General features: G+C 44.5%; 1 protein-coding gene across 1 annotated transcript in view; it reads right to left on the reverse strand.

The window, feature by feature from the left end:
* Positions 1-21,194, reverse strand: part of arhgap35a (Rho GTPase activating protein 35a) — a 61,980-nt gene extending 40,786 nt beyond the window's left edge. The window contains exon 1 of the mRNA XM_070969879.1: positions 20,504-21,194. The gene's annotated coding sequence lies outside the window, so the exon portion shown is untranslated. The remainder of the gene's footprint in view (positions 1-20,503) is intronic.
* Between the last annotated feature and the right edge of the window lie 2,076 nt (positions 21,195-23,270).

Below are 23,270 nucleotides of genomic sequence, written 5' to 3' on the forward strand. Positions count from 1 at the left end.
GATGCAATCTCCATTCATTGTGCATTTGATATTATTGAAAGCACAGAAGCTATAAAAGGAAAAAAACAGACGTACAAACAAAATTTTCAACCCAAATCTGCACAGATGAAAGATCAACAAATCAACTGGTCCTCTACTTGTGGCTGTTAATGTGGTCTTTTTCTGTGCCAACAGGACATTTTTCCTTTTTACCACAGCATAGAAAGAGGTATCAAGTATCATTTCTTTTATACGAGTATCAAAGTTTAAAATTCTGGTATCTTGACAACATTAGTAAGCCTGTCTCTGCACAGCTCCACACTGACAGGGAGTTTCACTGAACTGGACTTGCGTGTAGACGCTGCGGTAGTCTGTGTTACACTATGTCCAGGCATGCAGCAGTTAAATTACTTGCGTCATTTTGCTTTTGCTAGAGGTATAAAACCTGTTTTGCTAATTTTTCAGTATCGGTGCCCATATTCATGAAATAAAAAAAAACAATTAATTTGTATAATACTATGTGTGAGAGAGTAGATGACAAGGTCTGGGCAGGATTTGGTTTCAACGTGAAAAGCAAATGTGCCTATCTGTCAATATTTCAGATTTAAACCCAATGCTAATAGGGAACCTGATAACATTAATAGAGCAATTTTGTCTGATGAATGTGGCAGCATCAGCAGGCAGCACCTCCAATCTCCACACACACCTTTAAGCACACTGCAAGAGAAAGAGGCTGCCGAAACGGGCCTGCAGAGAAAGCTAGACCAGAGAATAAAGGAAGCACTCTCCAGACACTGAGCGTCATCGACGAATATCTTTTCTTGCAAAATGTCCAGTATATAATTAAATTATAATTATAATTTTATTAACCAGTGGGAGAATTTCACAAGTACGTGACCATAAACCCACCCGTTCATGCACAGTCATGCTATACTCTGATTGGCAAACCAGAATACATTAACGCAACAGTTTCCTATAGCGGTGTAAGCTTCCATAGAAAATGTTGTCAGCACTGTCACTGTATTTACTTCCTCAGATGCAGAATTGAACAGCTCTGAGCACATCACCTTACTGCTGAGACAGAAGAAACTAAATGAGCCAAGATGGTGCCGTCCCAGATCTGACTGGCAAAAACTGTGATCAGTCAAACCCAACCCAGCAGGCTTTTGGAGCTTGAACAGTTGGAGACACACACACACACACACACACACACACACACACACACACACACACACACACACACACACACACACACACACACACACACACACACACACACACACACACACACACACATACAAACAAAACATGGCTGACAAACAAACAGACAAACAATGGATGAAGAAGTTTTTTTCTTTTCAGTTTTAGGGATCCAGCACATTTGGACAAAACATGAGCAAGCTCAGACATCACATAGAGACATTTGGAGATTCTGTTTTTGAGTTATGCAGCAGTCATGCTTGCCATTGAAAGCGTTGCGTAGTGCAGTCCTACAAAGGAATCTACACTAACTTCCCATCCCAGAAATACCTGCTTTTACACCCCCTGCTTCAAATCGCACCTGATTCATCTGCATAAAGCACAACGGCATAAATTCTCAACTCTCCACAAGTGTGAGTCATGTGGTGTGTGTGTGTGTAGTGCACATACTCTCTTTGTCTTCTAAAAGAGATCCCAGTGGGACCAGTATCCATGTACAGAGCAGCAGGGAAAAAAGACCTCCACATTTAACTATGGGTTTTCTCATATCACACACTATCTGTAAACCATACAGCCAGTCTACTGGAAGGCAAATTTATGCACACACGTCACCGTATCATGAATGTGTCTGGAGGAAAATTATTCAGCTCCTGCTTTGACAGCATTTTCTCAGAGCCCACTGCTCACACATCGACGTATCCACACGCTGGCACAAGAGGCTCCCTCTCTTACCAACTGGAAGCCAAAAACACACACACACGTCTGCACAATTATCCATGCAAATGAAGAGAGCGCGGCTATTTTATCTGATGCAAGGGGACGTGTGCATGCCCACATGTGCACATGACTTATAAGCATCACTGAAATGGCCCGCGTGTTAACACCTTGGCGCGTGAACATCTTAACACCTTCTCGCATGAGAATCGTTTCATTGAAGCCACATTAACACAATACTCACCCACGCTCGCTCTCGCCGCAGACACACCAAACATGCAGCACTCGTGGTATAATAGGAGAACATGCAGCATAAAGACAGCACAAAGGCAGCTGGACCTGACCAGTGACAACACTCCCATTCATCACCATGCCCCTGGAGACTCTACATCCCTCCACAGTGACAGCAGTCAGCAAAGCACGCACACACACACACACACACACACACACACACACACACACACACACACACACACACACACAGTTGTGTTACAGAGAGCACAAAGGCACAGCATACAACGGCCCATGTCAGCATCACCACCAATCGTTACTTTGTGTGTGTGTGTGTGTGTGTGTGTGTGTGTGTGTGTGTGTGTGTGTGTGTGTGTGTGTGTGTGTGTGTGTGTGCGCGCGCGTGTGCGTATGCGTGTACGAGCTTGTATGCACATATATTATTCATCTGCATGCAAGCACATGAACCAAGTGTCTCTGGAAGGGGAGATAAGGGGCTTCTTTATTTCAGTCTTTCACTTGTGTGCGAACGAATGCGTCCAAGTGTGTGTTCTTCCAATCGTCTATCAAACAGACCATTTGTTAAAAAGGGGGGAGTGGAAACATATAGAGAGAGATACCAATAAAGGAGGCAAGATGGTTTTCTAGGAAGAGGGAAAATAAGAGGAGGTGGAAAAGAGGAATCACTTTTTGGACAGAGGAATAAGAGAAAGTGCAAAGAGAAAGGCAATGAAAGAGGGAGTAGGGCTCAGAGATGGTGAAGAAGGAGCTCAAGGGGCTTTATGTTGTCATATTTTCATTTCAGTGTGCAACCTTGAATTTATCAGGAGAGATTTTTAGAATTCAGACACATGCAGTACAAGAAAACACTGCAGATCCGCCTTCCCATTCAAGCACACGGCACTCAGCATTCATCCATCCCATCAGTGCTAACAAGCCAATACTGTCAACACTCACAGTGGGCTTTATTCCATCTGAATCGCAGTCTGCTATCAGAAAACACAACATACACTAAGGCACGGGCGCACAGAATTACACACACACTCACACACTAAAACATCTCTGGAGGAAACGCCTGGACAGCACAAAAAAAAAGATTCTTTTTCATACTAAAATGAAAAAAATAACCCAGATTTTCTGGGGTCTCTCTCATTATCCTCCATCTGTCTACGCCCAGATAGACACAGAGTCTGGTCATCAGACGGGTAGGGGACAGAGGATGGGATGAGCCAGGTCAGACTGAGGGGTCTTTGTTTAAGGCAGCAGACGAGTGTTTGAGGAGCTGCCTAGAAGCCTTTCATCAAGGCTCTGATAGGGACCGTATGGTCGGGTGGAATGATTATATATTAAAATCACAAATTGAAAGAGTGTCATTTTCATGCAACATGAGCGATGCTAATTTTACTTCTAACTACATGAATAATTGTCCTGAAAAGCTGAAACAAAGTGAAAGTTTAAACGAATTATTTCACCTGTGATAAAAAGGCAACTGGCAGAAGCAAGTTTAACAGGTAGCTACCAAGCTACCTCTGTGCTACTTGCTAGCATGTAAAGACAGCTGTCGAAACCTGCTGCTAAAACTTTAAGGAACTTCACGTCTTTTTAAGCTATTCACCTTAAAAGCTCAAAGGTTTTGTGTGCTTATCAAAATTTCCAGAGTTTGAAGCTGTGAAGCAGCTCATTCTGTCAGTCTATGAAGCTAACGTTAGCTAAAACAGCTAAAGTACAGAGCTGTTGCATTAACTGTAGAGGGGCCTTAATTTTAATTCACAGGGCGTATCTGCAATCTAAACCGATACATTGGTCAGAAATGTCACAATTGGATATCTTTCTCAATCTTTTAGCCTTAAAATATGGCCGCTACTATTTGTTATTCTGCATCTTCAGCAGTCATGCCCCCACCCTGCAGTGTGACTGTCAGGTCATTCCATTTGACTTTGAAAAGATTTGTGCTCCTGGTCCCACAGGTTTACCAAAAATTAGGCGCACAATTCTGATACTGTATGTATAAGACGCTGAGGTGGAAGCTACTGCACAGACCTCCTTCCATATTTTACAAGAAAAGCTATTAAAGCATGCATGTATTAAAGTGGTGCAGTGCAGGGATTCGGGGATTTGTCGTGTCGTGAGTATTAACATGTTTCCGGCACAAAATCTCAGGCTGCTATCTTAAGGGCTGAAACAAAAATGGTATGCTAACTGTATGCATAATAATGGGTATGCATAGACACATGAACACACTTTCACAGGCAGGAAAGACACACATAAGCGCACAAACACCCACAATAGAAAGTCGGTCAATGAATGGGAGGGGGCAGCAGACTAGCAGGTGCTGTGTTGGTGGAAGATATGGCTTCTGTCCACCTCAGCATTTCTAAACACTCACAGTTATCTTCCCTCTCCACAGGAGGAGAGGTCACTCCTTTCTTCTTTTCTCCTCTGCATCACCGTCCTCTCTCCTCTCCTCATTTCTGCTTTCCCCTTCTGCTCCAGCCTCTTCTCCTGTCTCATTTATCTACTCCCCACCGCTCGTCTCTCTCATATACTTCCACCTCAGCTTTTATCTTTTTTTTCTAGCATTCTCCTGCTTTTCCTTTTTCCACTCCACCCTTCTCCTCGCCATGCCCTCCTTCCTCCTCTGCTCCTCGTCGTCTCCTGTGCTCTCAGTGGAACAGCCCATTCAGCAACAAAACAAAGCTGCCTACAGCATCACACACTGGCTAATCAAGCAAGACCAGAATTCAGCAGCCCTCAGATCCACTCAACACCACCATGATAGCAGGCTGCACTGGAAGGGAGAGGTTTCTCACAGAAGGAGGAGAGGCAGCAGGGAGAAAGAAAATGTAGAATTTGAAAAGGCTGAGGAGAATAAATATGCATAGGAGAATATTACCTGTTAGGTTTGTGCAGCTGATAAGCGCTAAAGGTAATAATTGAAAAGGTTTGGTTGGTGTTTACATTTGCCTCATTTTAATGAATGCAAATATGCACAAGCACACTGTGAAGAGAATGAGTCTGACAGTACAAAAGGCCGTAACCACTACAGGTAAAGGCGGGGCGGGAAGGAGGGCTAAAGGAGGGCATGAAGAAGAGGCAGAGAGATAATGGGGTGAAGAAAATTCTCTGACAGGCCATCACCAGTGAGGCAACGCACTCATCACGATGATGAAACCAAACAATGGTCAGCTGCAATCTCCTCCTGGACAGAGGATGAGCGTTTACAAGCTAGCACGCCAGCCGCTGCTAAGTGAAGGAAAGAGAACGGCTGCTCAGCTTCAGGGAGAACTCAAAACATGACAAAGAAGCAGGTCCTGCAAGATGCAGAGATAGGAGATATATGTAAACACGCCAGAGCAACAACAGGGGGGTCGCGTCGAGAGCTGGTGCACGAACAAAGCTTGTTGTGAGCAGGCACAAGAAAAAGTGGAATCAACCCACCTAAAGGTAAAATATTCCTACACGTGGCCAGGGCCACAGATTTGTCCCACGGTGGGCTTAAGGAAGGGAAGTGTGTTACCGACATGAGAGACATCCTCCTCTCACCACAAGAGGAAGAGGGGAAGGCTTGAGAACAAGGGCAGGGAAGAGTGTGGATGCAGAACCGCTGCGGAGATGGAAATGTGCTAAAAGACAGCAGACTGTGCCAAGTAACTTGTTATAACACTTTTCCCCAGGTCCTCAGTCTGGCTTCGACCTTTTGAGTTACGATCACAGCAACCATTAGCGCCTCACCTCAGAAACCCCTGATTATATTGTTTTTGTTTTATGTGGCTTGCTCTTGAGGATCTTTATCGCATTAAGTGTAAGCGTAGATGTGCAGAGCTCCTCCTCTTTCCTCTGGATGCCAAACGTGGACGAGGCAAGAGGCCTTTAACGCAGCATTTGTCACTAGTTTTGCAAGTAGTGCACACTGCTGTGTGAGTGTTGTACTACTATACTCATACATATTCATCATAACTTGAGTATGAAGCACTGGAGGAATATGTTTGACATTTGGTGTTTGAGAGGGATACCCACTCTAAAACGACTTGCAGTGTTTTTCACGGGCAGTTATGTGTGGGATTCTTCCTCGGCTGGGCGCAGAGACTTCCTGTAATCTTCCTGTTATAGTCGTCCTTTTCGAGCTCGCCAGGCAACCAGCGGAGACTCCAGGAAGTCGCTGCTTCCAGACAAGAAAAAGTCCCAGCTTGACCACCTGTACACTTATATTTTTTTGTCCGGATTAAACAAATGAGATATGTTTTAGTTAGCAATCGTTAGAGCTGGTAGGAAGTCTTTTTTAAATCTTGGACAAAGGCTTGCAGTTTGCTGCCGTTTCCTAAGCTAAATGGCTGTAACTTCATTTTTAACAGACAGATATAGTGTAGAGTGCTATCGATCTTCTCATATAACTCATCCGAGGCTCAGACAATACAACCCTAAATGCTCATCAGCACAAACATTAGAGGCAGACACAGTAAACCACAGGTACAATTCAACATTAAACGATAATAATACTCATTCTGGGATTCAACATGCCAGACCTTCACTTGTTCTGAGGATATGCTGGGCTAAGCAGGAACATTTCACTGCTCTAAGGAAACAATCACAGCCTTATCAGAGTTGTAGAAATTATTAGCCGATGATCATATAGTTCTGGCTGTTTGTGGCGAAGGTTTCAAGGTTGTAAAGTAGGCTGGACAGAAGGTCTGGGTGTGATGGAAGACATTAATGGTGTTAAAAGAACAGAATTGGATGGGAAGGGGGAACAGAGGGCAGAGTGTTCTGCGAGGAGCAGAGAGTGTGATGGTAGGCAGCACAGAGGAGAGCGTGGCGATGAAACCGAGAGGCGCGAGTGATGGTGTGGAGGAGAGGAGAGTGTGATGGTAGGATGGGATTTGAGTCTTTTAACTTCATTAGTTCCGCCTCAGTCTGGGGTCTGTAGATTATGTCTAATTAAGCAGCTTAACATGGCTTAAAAAGCACCACACAGAAAGCACAAGAGCCTTATCTGTCAACCTGCTCAAACGATTCCCCGCTTCTCCTTTTCTTCCTGTGGCAGGCTAACATAAATTCCCTTTGCATGGCCTTTATGCTAGAGAGATTAGAGGCTCTGACATCGGCACGAGCTGGATAGCTAGCAGCCGCCGTGATAGCAGTGTGGGCTGTGGAGAGGGAGAGAGTATGTGTGGCGAGCAGTGGGGAGGCAGAGGAGCAGGCAGATGCTTCCTTTCAGACTGCAGGGGGAGAGAGCCGATAAAGGAGGGTGGGGCCGGCCAAACACAAGTCCTCCCGCCACGAATCGAATCAGCATTGGTACACCAGCCAGAATTAGGCTCTACAGCCTGCTCATTACCAGAGAGTGTAACAATAAATCACCTACCAGGCATTTCCAAACAGACCCAGAGCAGTGTGGTCCAGGTAACTACTGTAAATTAAAGGTGCAATGCAATACTCAGTATGCAGTTAAACAAAAAAATCTTAGTTAGTTGTAACCCTGATGGTGGTTTATGCACTGAAATGAAGTGATATGAAAGGTAGATTGTACTGTGGTGATGCAGCATCCAGACGTTCAGAAGGCAAATATAGTATAGAAAAAACAAAACAAAAAAAGCCAAGTAAAAGCCAAGCAGCACCACCGAACATGATTAGCAACCTTTCATGCTATAATCTGTAACCAGGTTTATCATGATCCTTGTAAATGTCTTATCTCAAGTATGATCAGCACCAGCGTGTGACTCAAAACTGGGATACGACTGAGCATGTGAACATACTGATTATAAAACTGTTACAGCAGCAACAACAACAACAACAACCACCACCTCAACCAACAGATACTTCTACTGGGTTGGGTTATTGTAAATCTTGTTTGGTGAGACACCTCATCACAACAGCACAGCAATAAAACACTGCCAATAAAAAATGTGTGTGTGGCCTCGAGACCTCTTCCCATTCACCACCTGTTCCTTATCATAGCGGCCTTGTGTGGCATTAGACGTGCATAGCTGCCATTTGTCCGTGCAGAGCACCAATGTGGTTTAACACGGTCACTGGAAGTTTGGCGCTCAGTGTATTTGTATGCGCATTTTGAAGTACTTCATGTACTCAATTAAAAAAAAAGCTTTAATGCACACTTGAGGTGGTTTTTGCCTATTTCAAAAATGACTTAAAGGACCACAGTGCAGGATTTAGGGGGATCTACTGGGAGAAAAAGAATAGAATAGTCATAATTATCTTTTCATTAGTGTATAATCACCTGAAAATAAGAATCGTTGTCTTTTCTTTTTGTTATCTTAGAATGAGCTCTTTATCTCTACAGAGGGAGCGGCTCCTCTTCCAGAGAGTCTGCCATGTTGGACCGCCATGTTTCTACAGTAGCCCAGAAGAGACAAAGCAAACACTGGCTCTAGAGAGCACCATCCCCAGTTTTCCCGTTTTCAGCAGCCACTGGAGGAAAGGTGAGGCGCCAAGTGTCGCTAAATCTTACACACTGGACATTTAATGCACTTAAATGGGAACAACTCTTCCAATTAAGTTCTGGCTTAGTGAACATTTAACTCATGTGATTGATCAGTTGTTTCTGCAACAAGAGAGGAAGAATTCGTCTGACAATTAGATGGAAAAGCAGGCATTGAGTTCCCACTATCTGTAGTGTGGTTTCAGACTGGGCCAGGCAAGATGGCCGCCCCCAAAAACTGGTCCATCTTGTTAACATGCACCAACACACCAGGGGATAGAAGAGACTGTTTGCACACAGACTGTCTTGCGCATATGCCGATGAGTAGCCTCACAGCGCGTCTCTTTCTGACACCAGCTCATCTCATTCACTCCAGGTGCGAGGCCTCCAGGCAGAGAGGAACAGGTCTGCGGCAGACACGCAGACAGGTGCGCAACATGAGGTATGTAAATGACAAAGAAAGACGAAGAAGAAAGAGGAGTCGAGACCAACAGCCACAGAGGAGAGCAAGGTAGTGATAAAGAGATAAAGTCAAAGCCTGACTGATATAGTGCAGAGAAAGAGAGTGCAGGACTTGGAATGGAGGGAGAGATGAAGAGAGAGCTGCTATCTGATCGAAGGGATTTGCCCTTCCCTGGAACAGTAATTTACTAAAGCCATTCTACAGAGGCCCATCAGTGGCGATCTGCTGGCAGATTAGAAGACAAAACCTCATCCCTTGCTTTCCCCCCAGCCAATCAGCGGCCGGCAGCGAGCGCAGGGCAAAGGATGAAGGGAGGATGGAGGACGGGAGGGGCAAAATTTCCTGTCTCTGTCTGCTGAATTTAGGGAGGCCACATACACAAACACAGTCACACACATGTGCACAGAATACATACAGTAGACTGGACTGGAGCTATTACTGTTGCATTTTCCCACCCTCAGGATACGGCAGCCAGCACTGTTTGGTTGCAAGAGCTGGGGATTTGTCATTTATAATCAGTTTTCTGCTCTTGTTTCCTCTGCACTCGCTTGTCCTTTTTTTTGCAGTTTGTATCCTGCCCCGAAGGCCCTCACAGCATTCCTCTGTTGTATCAGTGCAGTCTCTCTCCCCTTCTTCTGGCCCTCTCTGCGTCCGCCTCCTCCCCATCCCTCTCTCCATCTCCCTCTCTCCATGCACTGCAGAGTGTGCCCCAGCTGTGCAAGCAGTGGGAGCTGTTTACCATGGTACATCATCAGGGAGCCCCGGGAGCACCGCCCAACACGCTCACAGAGCTCTCCCAACCTTTGCACAAGTGTTTTACACATGACATCGAACATTATAGACCCTCAGAACAGGTCAACGAGCCGGTGTGCACTAAAACAACCTCTAGCTCGACAAGTGGCGCAGAGCAAAAGCCACATCTCAACTTATCGACTTCTTGACGACTGTGTAGGAAAAACAAGGAATCTCCTGAGAAGAAAAATACAAAATGCTGCCAGATCGCAATTTAAATGCAAATCTGTCAACTTTGTGGTGTGCCAAATGATACCAGCAGCTTATGGATACACACACGTGCACATGCTTCTTGAGGAAAGAGCCCTAACCATCGACATCCTGCGTTTCCCTCTTTAGCACTGACATGTGAAAAAACAAACAAAGCAGAACAACAGCGAGCTGTTCCTTCCCTCTCTCTGCCATCGCGGCTTCCCGTCTTCCCCTTTGGAGCTGCTGCCCAACCTCACGAGACCCCTGAGGACCCCCCGGATCCCCGAAGGAGAGGGCTGACACCACCCACCCATGTCTCCTGTCAACTCTGACCTCTGGAGGGAGCAGGGAAAGGAAGAGAGGAAAAGGCAAGGCCCTCGATGTGCGCTCCGCTCTGTGGTCTGAAAGCTGCACGTGGAAACTCTCAGAGTTGCACAATTTCCTAGAATCCGATCCACTATGGCCAAACACTGAGAGACTGGGGTCAGACAGAGAACATATTTACATAGTTGTGAAGCAAAATCTGAAATAATGTGGATGGGAGTTGCAGTGATATAGAAGAATTCTGAAAGAGAGTTTGCTTAAGGTCTGACAACAAGCATGCTCATGTGTAATACCTTGAACTGAGGTTCAAGGGCAGGTTAAACTAGTCTCAGGGACTTGTTTGGTTCGTTCTACCGAATAGCACACAAACAAGCAGTGCCCTGCAATCAAACCAGCATGACTCAAATGATCTGACATGTTTACGGCAACACCTAAGCTGATGGCTCTGATACTCTTTTACCATTCTACTCTTCCTACTTTCTTGTTTTTCGTAATCACTTCTCTCTGACTCTTGATCTCTCACATGCATAAATATTTTCACCATATACACACAGCAGGTGGTTGAAATAATAGACGCATCAACATCCCTGTAATGATAAAAAGGCATGCGTCAAACGACGTAACGAATGAGACTTCGAAAGAATGGATTAGCATTCTGAAAATGGAGGCAAATGTTGGAACTATATGTGACAGTAGAACTGAGCTGGACTTGTAGGAGGCAAAGACAGTGTCTCTAAATCCTGCAAGTTATCCACATGGCATGGCTAACAATGGAAAATGCTATATAGTAGCTGTTAGATGCTGCTGCTCTTATTTGTTTAAGATAACTGTCGTAATGTCTCAGAGTTGACGCACTCAATACATACGTGGTTAAAATAAAACATTACCATCCGTACTCTCAGACAACACTTCAGCGGAGAAGTAGAATTGATTTCCACTTATCAGCTCAAGCAAGTCATTCTCCAGCAACTTCATTGGAATAAAAATGTGCTGGCTGTAGACTGGAGGAGTTCACATGTTCCCAAATGGGTAAAGCTGCATTTTGGAGGACTAATCCAGGCTGGGATTTCAAGTATTCCTGGTATAAGAGGACATCCATTCTCTAATAATTTCTCCTTTTGCATAACTTATCTTAAATTTGATGTCAAATTTAAGATTGCTCAAAGATATTTGGGGCTTGAAATGTTCCCATTGACCAGATGTGACCAACAAATAAGAACAAAAGACATTTTTAATCAGCATTTACCACCATCGCTGCGGGATGAATACGCCATTAGTCATTTAGAGACATTAGTGAATAACTACTTTGCCTTTTTGGAGAAACTGCATGACTGAAGACACAACAGGCTGCATGAACAAACAGTGACAGAGTGCCAGTAGCTTCAGACCTGTATGATGGACAGTTTTCCTCTTGGCTGGGATCAAGCTAGAATCCAAATGGTCACGGAGGAATTTAATAACACTATATTGATAGTATACTAATATACTAGTCTATTAATAAGCTCCATACCACAGCACATGCTGTACATAGTAAGTTTCAATTTTAGCATGCAATAATTAGTACATCCATTAAGTGTGATCAGAATTCATTTTTAAATGGGACGTCCACCAATTTCACATGTAAAAGTCAGTCACTGGGGACAAAAACGTCAGTCCCTTGCACAAATTTTGAGCTTCTTTTTTTTCAGCTTTTGCATGTCCCTAAACTTCATAGATTTATATAACGCTATTACATGCTGGCCTACCAGAGTTACTGTTCCTGTGCCAGGCGTTCTGGCACACCTGTTGCTGATTGGCTGGAGTAGTGTTTCGTGGCTCGGACGGCTAGTGGACCTTGAGGAGGTATTTTGCTAAATTTCAAATTCAGCGAATATCAATCAATCTTTCTCCCGAACGGCTCCCCTCCACCTTGAAGTGGATGTGAATCATTTTCTCACTACATGAAAACGTAAATTAGACATTTGACATTTCATCTTAAAAGATCACGTCCACCTGTACAAATGGCAAAACTCAAACGTTAATCCAAATGTAAAGAGGGACATGACGCCTCCCCTCTTGGCGACATAGACCCTGTGCTCCTCACCAAGCCCACCAACGTGATCCTGGCTCCGGCTCTACAGCGCAGGAAAGGTCTCTGAGCATCCACTAAGTCATCTAGAAAGATGACAATAAGTAAATACATGAACAGCACACACTAATGGTCTGCCGGTGGCTTCATACTTATATCCAGCTGAGGTTCACCTCTCTCTACCTTATTTTCTTTGTGGCTGTCACATGGATTTAAGCGACGACAGGCCCGGCTCGTCCTGACCTGACAAACTGCATTCCCAACGACCTTTTCCCTCATTGGGCAAAAAGGTCTGCATTCTCTTCTCTCCGACGACTGTGACTAATGCGGGCTGTGGTGTGGTGACTCTGTCCTCTCTCTGAACAGCCCTCAAACCGAAAACAACTGCGAGAGATGTTTACATTCTTTACCCATGATTCCCTTACTTTTATCCTCACGACTGAGGACATACATGAGAGTCAGCATGGCAACAAAGGAAGAGGCAGGACTCAGGTTTGCGGTTTGAGGCGATTTACAACCAGCGATGATGTTTCAGAAGTATTATTAGAAATAGAAACATCAGCGAAAACTATTGAGTCTTCATTTCATGGTTTCACACTTGCACTATATTAAGCATGGTGTGACCTCAGCTACTCTTACAGTTCAGATTGCAACATAATGAGTTTTCAAAGCTAAATTATGTGACTTTCACCATCATGTACAACAGCTAAGTCAGCTGATCCTACATAATCGCAAACAATGAAAACACATATTTAGAGCCAAAAAGTCGCACATGGATGGCGAATTAAGACACATTTCTCCAGTCCTCATAGGGAATGTTACAAAATGGTGGATCCTCAGGAGCTGCTGGAGCACTGCAACAGGAAATGAACTCTGACATAAGAGCTATGGACCTTGGGGCCCCTACTGCATCCTGGGAAATTACGGCACTGAGAAGAGAAATGACCCATGTCACTCCCATGAAAACCCAACTCGGAGTTAAATCCATTTACAATCCTCTGAAATGGCACAAGTGGGCATATATCTTTACCGCATTCTTAGCAGCCTTTTCTAATTATCCAAGCATTCCAGGTGATTCATCAGTATGAGAATTTATTTAGCATCAACAAACTGCTGTTTGCCCAACAACAGTGACAATCAGAGTAACAAGGTCAAAACCAGGCCAACACAGAGACTGGCAGACAGTTGGAAATCGTGGTCTGTCATTCTTACATGCAGATGGACTATCAGGCAGCGCAACAAAGACAGCCAACAACGAAAAGAAAGGAGAGGGAGGTGGACACAGAGCAGCGAGCAGTAATAATAAGAATGACAGTGCGACCATCCTGAGATAGCAGAACACACGACCAGTTGGCTGGGGCTGCTTTGGGTGTGCCTCCTCTATCGGTAAGATCCATCTTTCCCTCCGACGCCGCCGTCAGTCGTCGCTCTGAGTTTTATGGCCGTTTTCCCAGCCGTGAGACAATAGCATGGACATCATTAGCTAAGTGGTGGCTGGATGACAGGCGGTGGCGCTGCGATCGATAACGACAGGCCCGGCCATCTGCAGGCGGAGCAGTGCTTACTCATCAGCCCTGGGCTTGCATGAGCCCTTGCTTGGGCCAGAAGCTGGGACTACGCCAGATAAGGGATGCAGAGGTGTCGGGGTCCTCGCTGCCTGTGATAACAAATGGCTATGAAGAGCCACCTTATCTTCTCACCTTAAAGAGGATATGATGTCCACTGTCACACAGCTGCCTAACGGCCAGAACCGCTCTGACAGTTATGTTATGAGGGTGAGGAAGGGTCAGCCACTGTTGTGTGCTGTGTGTGTGTGCGTGTGTGAGTGGCGAATAGTCACTTTCACACATTACGCCCGTAAACAACAGCTAACCATTTCCCAATGCCAATTTCCAAACTTTTTCAAGTTGAGTTGCATCAACCAAGAATACTAAACAATAACAAGCATGTAATGATTTGCAAATGTTAAAATGCCCGGGGCAAGCTCCAAGTTAAGAATACCTAATTGCAATGTTGTAAAAAATGTCCTCTGTCAAAATACAAGGGTTTGGTGTGTCCTTGTATGTGTGGGAGAGAGACAGCGTCGGCACATGTTCACCGGGGAGAGGCCAAAGGCCACCGCAGTGGTGGCCAGATCCCCCTGAAGTGGCATCTGAGACAAACGTCTAGTGACAAGGTGGTGCCCTTCCTGTGTCCTTAACCACAATAACACTGCACTGTGCTCCAAGGGCAGAAAAACTGAGGGATGATGGGAGCCATGGTAACAGGAACAAACAGATATATTCAGTGACGACATGAAAGAGGCAAGAGGGGAAGAAAAGAAGCAGAGGGGAAACAAGAGCGGTCGATAGAGTCCAGGAGGAGTTTGGGAAAAGTGAGACCAACTTCGGGTCAAGCGAGGTACTTTCACGGTCCTCTGGTTGTCTGGGTCTGCAGGCCCTCTTCCCTTCCCTCTCCTCTGTACTTCCATCCCACGCCTTCCTCTCTGATGCTTATCAGTCTGTGATTAAACCTGCCAGCTTTAATTAGAATACGTTAGAAGCTGAACACCTCTCTGCCTCCCTCTCATCCAGCCCTCTCTCCTCGCTCTGTCTGCGTGCTGCAGGTGTACCAAGACACTTCCAATAAAGTTGTCAGAACACTAGGCAGAAGCAGCACGGAAGAGACATCATGATGGATGGACAACACGCCGGGTTAACGCACAAACTAAACATCAAGTTCCAGCAGTGCCAATACGCATTGACCAGGAGCATTAACACACACACACACACACACACACACACACACACACACACACACACACACACACACACACACACACACACACACACACACACACACACACACACACACACACCGAAAGCGGTTGTATTTTGACAAATAGATGATGACAGCCATATTTCACGAGACGCAAAATCTTATTATGGTCAATGTGTCAATGAAATGAGCTGCAGATAGTCACACACCCTATTAATTTCAATTACAACATCGCAGTCTGAGTGGAGAGGAGCTGAGGTGAGGCTGCTAGTTTTATTATTTTTTTAAGTTGTAATATTTTACCTGACAGGAACCGCTTATGTACAGCCAGCCTTCACAGATAAACACCAAACACAGGTTGCTGCTGCAGGAGCCTTTTTTTTCTCTTTTTCCGGATGAAATTAATCCAACTGATGATTCCCAAAGAAGTACACTAAGCAAAATGTTTTACAGAGGCTTATCAGAGAGAAATGTTCTATCATACACAATATACTAAACCCACCTCTCTCTCCTTTAGAGAAGATGGAAAGGATAGACCATTATTGCTTGGCTGCTCAGCTTCCCACTGAACCAACAAGTTGTATCAGAATATACAGGATCTGCTCCAGCAGCTATTAAATGGAAGGAGGTGTGCCAACCTCGGTACCTAACATCATTCAGAAGGGGAAGCAAGTGCAGAAAATATAGACATTCTGCAAACAGAAAGCAACTGGAGAGAGCATTTAGCTGACAAACTATCAGCGGCGGAAAGAAAGTGTTTCAAATGGAAAATACTAGACCTGCAAGCAGGTGTACCCGGGTCCAGGCGCCCGATACAGCATGGAGCCAAAGCTCAGGCAATCAGGAGGACGAGGCCACTGCTGAACAGGGCCTAAAGAGCTGAAATAACTGTGGTCAGCTGTATTTTTAAAATGTGCATTAAGTTCTTTTTAATCATTCATTGATTGAATCTTCAGAAACAACCACAGCATCTGCAGAAAAACAATGATTATGAATTAATGTCAAACAATCATTTGTGAAAATTAACATTTCCAACGGCGTCGGCAGTTTATTCTCATCAAGGTGGTGACATGACTATTATTCTGATTACTAGTAGAATAAAAAAGGCTCAATAGTTGCCCTGCTCTGACTCTTCCCCTCACCTTTGACCCCCAGCCCTCCTCTTCTCCTCCACCCTCTCAACTTATCCTGAACACCCACCCACCATACACACACACAGGAATCGTAGGTGGACTTCCTACAGGAAACCCAGGGGCGCCACGAGGGAGAATCTCCAGAGAGAAAGTCAAACAATGACACAAGGGGACCTCTCCTCCCAACTGCAGCCCAATTTAGGCAATGAAGCCTGGAGACTTGCGAATGGGATGAGAGTAGGTCAGCACGACAGGTTAAGACAAAAATGAAGTGTCGGGTTAGTGTGGGAAATGGGTGAGTGTGTGTATGTGTCCACAGACTACAAACATGCTCAGCCTTATCCTTTAATAGGTGTGTAGGTGGATTTCAGGGCAGTTTTTCTTTGTTTCGGCGGGTGAGAGGTTTCCAGCGTCTGCAGCCTTTCCAAATCCCGAGAATAGTCAGCATACACACTGACTCACTCGAAAACAATCAGGGGCTATTATGCGCTTAACATGATAATGTAACGGAGTATGTATTTATGCATGACAACCTTCTCTTTTTCAGGCTCGTCAAAAAAACTTGGGAGAACTTTAGCATTAAAATCCATGTTGGCATTGTGTGTAGGTGGTGCAAACTTTCTGCGTGCGATCACAGCAGCAGAAGTCCAACCTATTGAACTCCGGGCGCTGGCCTCATTTCATTGGCAGTGACTCAATCATAACATCTTATCTACGGACATGCTGAGTCATGGAATTCAGCTGTGGCCAATAGCCAAGCAGCAGGGTTACTTATGGCTGTCATTGATTGGTTGATCCCTGAGCACAAAGCTGAAAGGGCACATACCAGGAACACAGCCTGAAGCAGAAACTGGCAGCAGTTTGCTTGCGTTCTACTTTACTCTCTCGCTCAGTCTTGTAGCTGTTTTTTTTTCTTCTTCCAACTGACTACCAACTTTGTTGTGTCACTCTCTCGCTGTTTCGGCCGTCTCTCCCCTCATGTTCCCTCTCTACAGCTCTTTCAAATTACCATAGCCCCATTACCCTTGTCCCTCTGTTGTGTAATTGTATCTGGACTAGCAAAGCAGGGCCGCTCACGTCCAGAGGTCACCATTCCTCTGTGGCTTACATCCTGGTCCTTCATCTCCATGGCCACCGTGCTTCCAAACAATGTCACCGTCCTTTTTTTTTTTTTTGCAAAGAAATATGAAAGCTAGTTAAAACTATCCCAACAGGACCCTACAGAGCCACCATTCAAGCCATTAATCATATCTAAAGCCCTTACTTTCCACTAGCATTATCCATTAATAATGCATTTGTATTGGAAAAGTAATACCATAATAACTCTTAGGCTTAGGAAATAGAGCAAACGCAATCTTTATTACTGATTGATTTCATTAAACATTATTTTTCAAAGTTCCTGGGTGAACCATTTGTTAGAAAAAGCGCAGGAATACCAGTGATATTCTCTGTCATTTTGTTCCCTCCAATGAAAACCAGGCACAACCACATTTGCTGATTTGGGGTCAGTTCGTTCACACATAATTCGTCCATTCACACGGAGGAAAACTGGCTCTAAAACAGAATAGGGGCACACTACAGAGGCCTTTATATCAAGCTGTCCCCATCTGCAAAATCTGTAATGAGCAAGGGAGCTGAAACAGTGGGAGAGAGAAGAGAACCTCAGTTCAACTGAGGCAGGCACACTTTCTAATGGAAATTCAGATACAATCATCCCAGAATGCACTTCTCTCTGCCTAATAATCGGCCACTAGAACAAGGCAGCCATTGAGAGGAGAGTGACTGTAATCTGGTCCACCAAACTCCAAAGCTGCCCGCTATAATTAGCTCCTTTCTCCATCAAACACAGGCTTACACTGACTCACAAGCAAACCTCTCCTGTAATACAAGAGAGAGGAAGAGATTTAGCGAACGACACATTTGCAGACGAGCGGGGGAAAACTTTTTCCATCCTTGGCATATGGCGTCGTCCCGCATTGACAGGTAGGCTAGCTGCGAAATCTACAAATGAGCAGGTGAGAGGCTGCCGCTTTGTTCGTCAGCACAGTGGTTTGTTGAAATAAAAGCCTGGGTTGATATGGAAATAATATGGTGAGGGGAAAGTTTTCAAATAGAGTGGTGTTACAAGCCAGAAACACATCGGTCCTTATTTAAATAACCTGCTCACAGCAGGGCTTACTAATTTAGGGCATGTTTCACACTAAAGGGCTCAAGTACTTTCCAATTACCTTTCTCATTTGATTGCTGGTCCAGTGCTGAAAAGTCAAGTGAGGACTATCAGATTCAGACTTGACATGAGGAGTAGATATCCACTCCACAGTTTTTGTTGCCAAGCATGCCAACCCTGCGTTTATCTGTCCACAGAACGTGGGACAGGATCTCTCTTCCAGTGCCCTCACCAAAGGACGTATCCACATCTCTGGCCTACATCCTGACGAACAAAGCCTACCCTCCTCTAATCCCAGGAACATGTTCTAGCCCAGGGACTCACAACACGATCCGCAGCCCAGAGTCAGGCAGGCAGACAGGGCTGAGCGGGTATGCTGGTAGCTAGCCTGCTGCCTGGGCAAATGGCACGGCTATTAGGGGGAGAAGAGGCTTCCTGGAGAGGTGTGACTGCACTGCAAAGGGCCCAATCAAGCAGAGAACAGAAGTGCTGACAGCTGCTAATGCATTTACCTGAGAGCAAAGAGACTGCCATACCACAGAAAGTGTGTGTGTTTACTTCCTCCATGGTCTTCCCAGTAAGGCTGATTGAGATCAAAGCGGGAGAAACTGAGTCAAAGCACTGCCGGCAAACGCGGGGTTATGAGTCAACTGATTTGCTTAAATAGGAGGTAAAATCCACATTACACCACACGTCCATCATCGAATGACAAAGTTCCTGTTTTGAAAACGTCCACCTCTATCTGGCTGTGACACAGCAGTGCAGGCCACAGCCCCTGCTACGCACCTCTGCGTTAAGGCCACATCACAGCCCTTCACTGACATGCATCCACTTCTCTGACAATCTGACGTCTTTCACAGGCGATGCTGAGTCAGTGTTACGGGGACAGGTAGAACGACGGCTCTCAAAATGAATGTACGGAAATACAGTGGAGGTGCCCTGACAAAAAGGGAGTGGCTAGCAGGCCAATGACCACTTTGCAGTGGCAGTGAGATTAAGCCGTGACACATCGGTGACTAGTTCTGGCACAAAAATAGATTAATGGTTTTGTTATCGTTAGGTCAGCCTATTCAGGCCAGCTGCACCTTATCTAACAGCATGGAGGGGCGGACATGCAGCATCCAGCGAGGCAAGTTAAATATCCCCACCTGAGATATTTAATTGGTGGAAAAAATAGGCAGACAGTCACTGTCAGGGAACAGAGTGGAGTTACCTCCCAGCAGGGTGTACGCACATTAGCTAAGTGTGTCAGCCAGGAGCTGAACATGCAGCTTTGATGTTTGCAAAAGTTAGTGGGGCATTTAATGGGAGAGAAAATAATTAGTCATGATGACAAAAGTTTCTTAGGTTTCAGAGCTTCCATCGTGACCCAAATCTGACCAAAGATGTCAAACGAAGGCAGAGGCACTTCGATTAGACCACTTCAAACTTCTCCAAACCTCATGTATAATCCACCTAATTGTTCCTGTTAACCGGGTGATGAGCAGTACACGAACAAGCGAGCAAAACATGCAGACACTGCATCAAACAGTTGCTTGACCCAAACATCCTATTTCCCCTCTGCCAGTTGAAAGTCCTTGTATTCAAGGCACTCCAAGGAGGGGGGGTGGTGGTGGTGGTGGGGGGGGGGGTCTCCAGGCCTGACAAGACCAATGCATTCCAGGTGTTGTTGCACAAACAATTTTAAGGTTTGGACAAGATCCATTTTTATGACCCCCTCCCTCCTCCTCTGTAAACTTCCCATTTAAACATGCACAGGGGAACTGCAGCCTCGCTCAGAACAGGTTTTATTCTCTATACGCCCATGCAACGCCATTAGAATAATCATTATTATCACTATAAGGGGCTTGAAATCACACCAGCCCTCGGGGGGGCCGGGGTTGACTCCCAGTTTCTTGTTATTCGCAGCACTTCAACATTGAGCCGAGCTGCATTGTAGGGAGAAGTGAACGCCTTCAAATGTCTTTTTAACATTGTTCAGCTCTCCGGATCGTCCACTCCCGTCTATAATGTGCTGAAAAAGAAGATTATCTAGTAGTCTACATACCATAGCATTCCTCCCTCTCTCCAGCCCTCGTCCACTCCTTTTCTTTCTCTCTCTGCGACTCGCAGCCGGTGAAAGACTTATAATAAAAAAAAGCAGAGAAAAACACTTCCTACGAGCACTCACATCGATTTCTTTCCGCTTTTTTCTCAGTAAACACACTCTCTGTCCGGCGCTTCACACGTTAAGTGCTCGTTTTCATCAGGCTGAAGTTTGGAGAGAGCAGATGCATATCTCGCTTTCTCTCTCTCCCCCTTTCCGAGGAGAGAGAGAGGCAGAAAAAACAACTAAATTCTCGTCAGGAAAAAGAAAAAAAATGCGGCTCAAACTCCAAGCTTTCCTCCGCGGCTGGGAGCGAGGAGGAAAGGGGGAGGCGTCGTGGAGCGCTGTTTCGGTGTGTTTTTCCTTCTTGCTTCAGCCACCACGTTGTTTTGACCAATTATTATTTCCTTTGTTGTGTCAAAAATAAGAGTCCGTAGGAAAGGCGAGCGCAGGCTGCGTCTTCATTCACCGAAGCGCCGCTTTTGGCGAACCGCAGCTCGTCCAGGAGCGGTGGCGTTTCCTTTCTGATGTTAAGCCCCTTACAGGCGAAATGTGTGACGGTGTGTATAAGTCTATTTTTTTTTTCAGCTTCCCAATAATGGCGGACCTTCTCCCGAATCCAGCATCTCCCCTCCTATTCACACACACACTCACACACACGCACACACACACGCAGACAGAGAGAGAGTCTCGCCCAGCGGTTCATGGACACAATTACAACACACACGCACACTGTTTCTGAATATTATTACTCAGTGGAGCCGTTCATCACCATTACACAAGATCTAAACTGTGGCTGTTGGATTAAAAGGAATACATCATGAATTAAATGTATTTTTAAACAACCTCACACACCTTATAAAGACAATGTTTTTTTTTTAAATCTTTTTTATTTTTAGTTTTATTTCTACATTGATACAGACCTGTAGGTTTGTGATTTATCAGTGGCCAAATTAATAAGCCCAAAATAAAATAAGTATATGACTAAACCATAATATATAAACACAAAAAATAATAAATTTTATATAAAATGTGAAAGAAGGCTACAGTATTTGTACTTCACCTACACTTTTAAGGTACTTGTACTTGAGTATTTCTGTTCTGTTACTTTATACTTAACATTTCAGGAGGACATATTTTTTATTTTTTGTTTTCTCCTTGTTTATTATTTTGTTTGTGCTTCTGACAGCTGTAACCACTTCTTATTTTAATCAGCATTCAAAGCATAAGGCCACCTTATAATATACACATTCATGTCATTTTAAACTTGTATTATATAAAAGCAAACATCATAACGAACATGGCTACGTAACACCATCACATCTACGTCACAATTACAGTAAATTAGAAACTTTTTTCCTTTACGTAGCACCAAAGAATTACAGAGCAGATAAACCAGCTGCCACATCACACATATATAATCCAGTTTGTCCACCTTACAGTAGATCAGTTCTCCATCTCTTCATCTCAATCATCTCAGAATATGAAGTTATATATTAAAGTGTGTGAGGTAAAGCTTCACTCTGACCAGCTACAACAGTAAAATGCTGCTCCAGAGTAATAATAATCCAATTAAATAACAATCTGGCAAGGGTCAAATTGCGTAACGAACACTTCCACTCTTGATAATTTAAGTGCTTTCTGCCACTCACTTACCCATAAAGTCAAAATCAGTAAAATTTTAGTTTACTTGTTACATATTTGCTTCTAACTGATGTCACAGCGTTCATCTTTATTTCTTTTCTATTGGAACACTGTTTCCAAGCTACAGAAGAAAAGGAATATGTTCATGTCATCATGATTGTAATTAATTGACTTTATTTTGGTCCATTTGCCGTCTTGGCCCCATGCCTCACACACCACTTCCTCTCACAGCTGATCCCTGTCTGCATGCACGAAGCCAAACATCTGTCATTTTACAGTAGTGTTCTGCGGCTACATAATGAGTTATATATTCGTCCTACATGCACCTGAGATCTGCAACCCAAAGCCTTATCAGGCACCTTATCTCTAAGGTTAGTCCTAATTTTACATGCTGTGCCCTGAGTCATCCACTCGGTAAAAGGGTTGCTCTGAAGTTATCGGTCCTTTGTTGACTTCAGCGCCCAAGTGATAAAAAATTTAAGGTCCTGAAGTAGATTTCAGCCTTTCTTTTAAACCAGACAGACAATGCAACTACTTCCATATACTTGGAGAAACGTCTGCAATGTTGTACAAGACAACTGCCTGTACTAACAGCTGAAACAGATGTTTGGTGTCTTGCACTGGGACTTTCTCCTGGAATTCTCCTCTCTTTCCCTGTTAGTCCTTCCTCAAACATGCAGTTCCAATCTGGTAATCTAAACTGTGTGTATAATATGAAAACAAACACTTCATAGGCCTGTAAAACTCAATTTATTGATTTTTTTAAAACTGAATTTGACACTTTAGGAGATATTTAAGGCTGAAACACTGCCCCTTGCGACAATACAGACTTGTCAGAAGCTCCTCTTTTGGGTTGCAACATTAGCAAAACATAAGAAATAATCATTTGTAAGCGTAGCAGTTTTCTAATTCCTACATGACTTGTAAAAATATAGTGTATAAATTGTACTATGTGTGCTCTGCCAGTATGAAATGTGACCCACCATTAGATAAACAGCCAGGCTGGGTTCAAGGTGCACTGCCCTCTGTTTGAATAAGTCCGCAAGCTTCTGTCCAATCACATTAGTCACTGTGTTCTCAGCAA

The sequence above is a fragment of the Chaetodon trifascialis genome, chromosome 9, assembly GCF_039877785.1.
Source record: "Chaetodon trifascialis isolate fChaTrf1 chromosome 9, fChaTrf1.hap1, whole genome shotgun sequence".
Lineage (NCBI taxonomy): Eukaryota > Metazoa > Chordata > Actinopteri > Chaetodontiformes > Chaetodontidae > Chaetodon > Chaetodon trifascialis.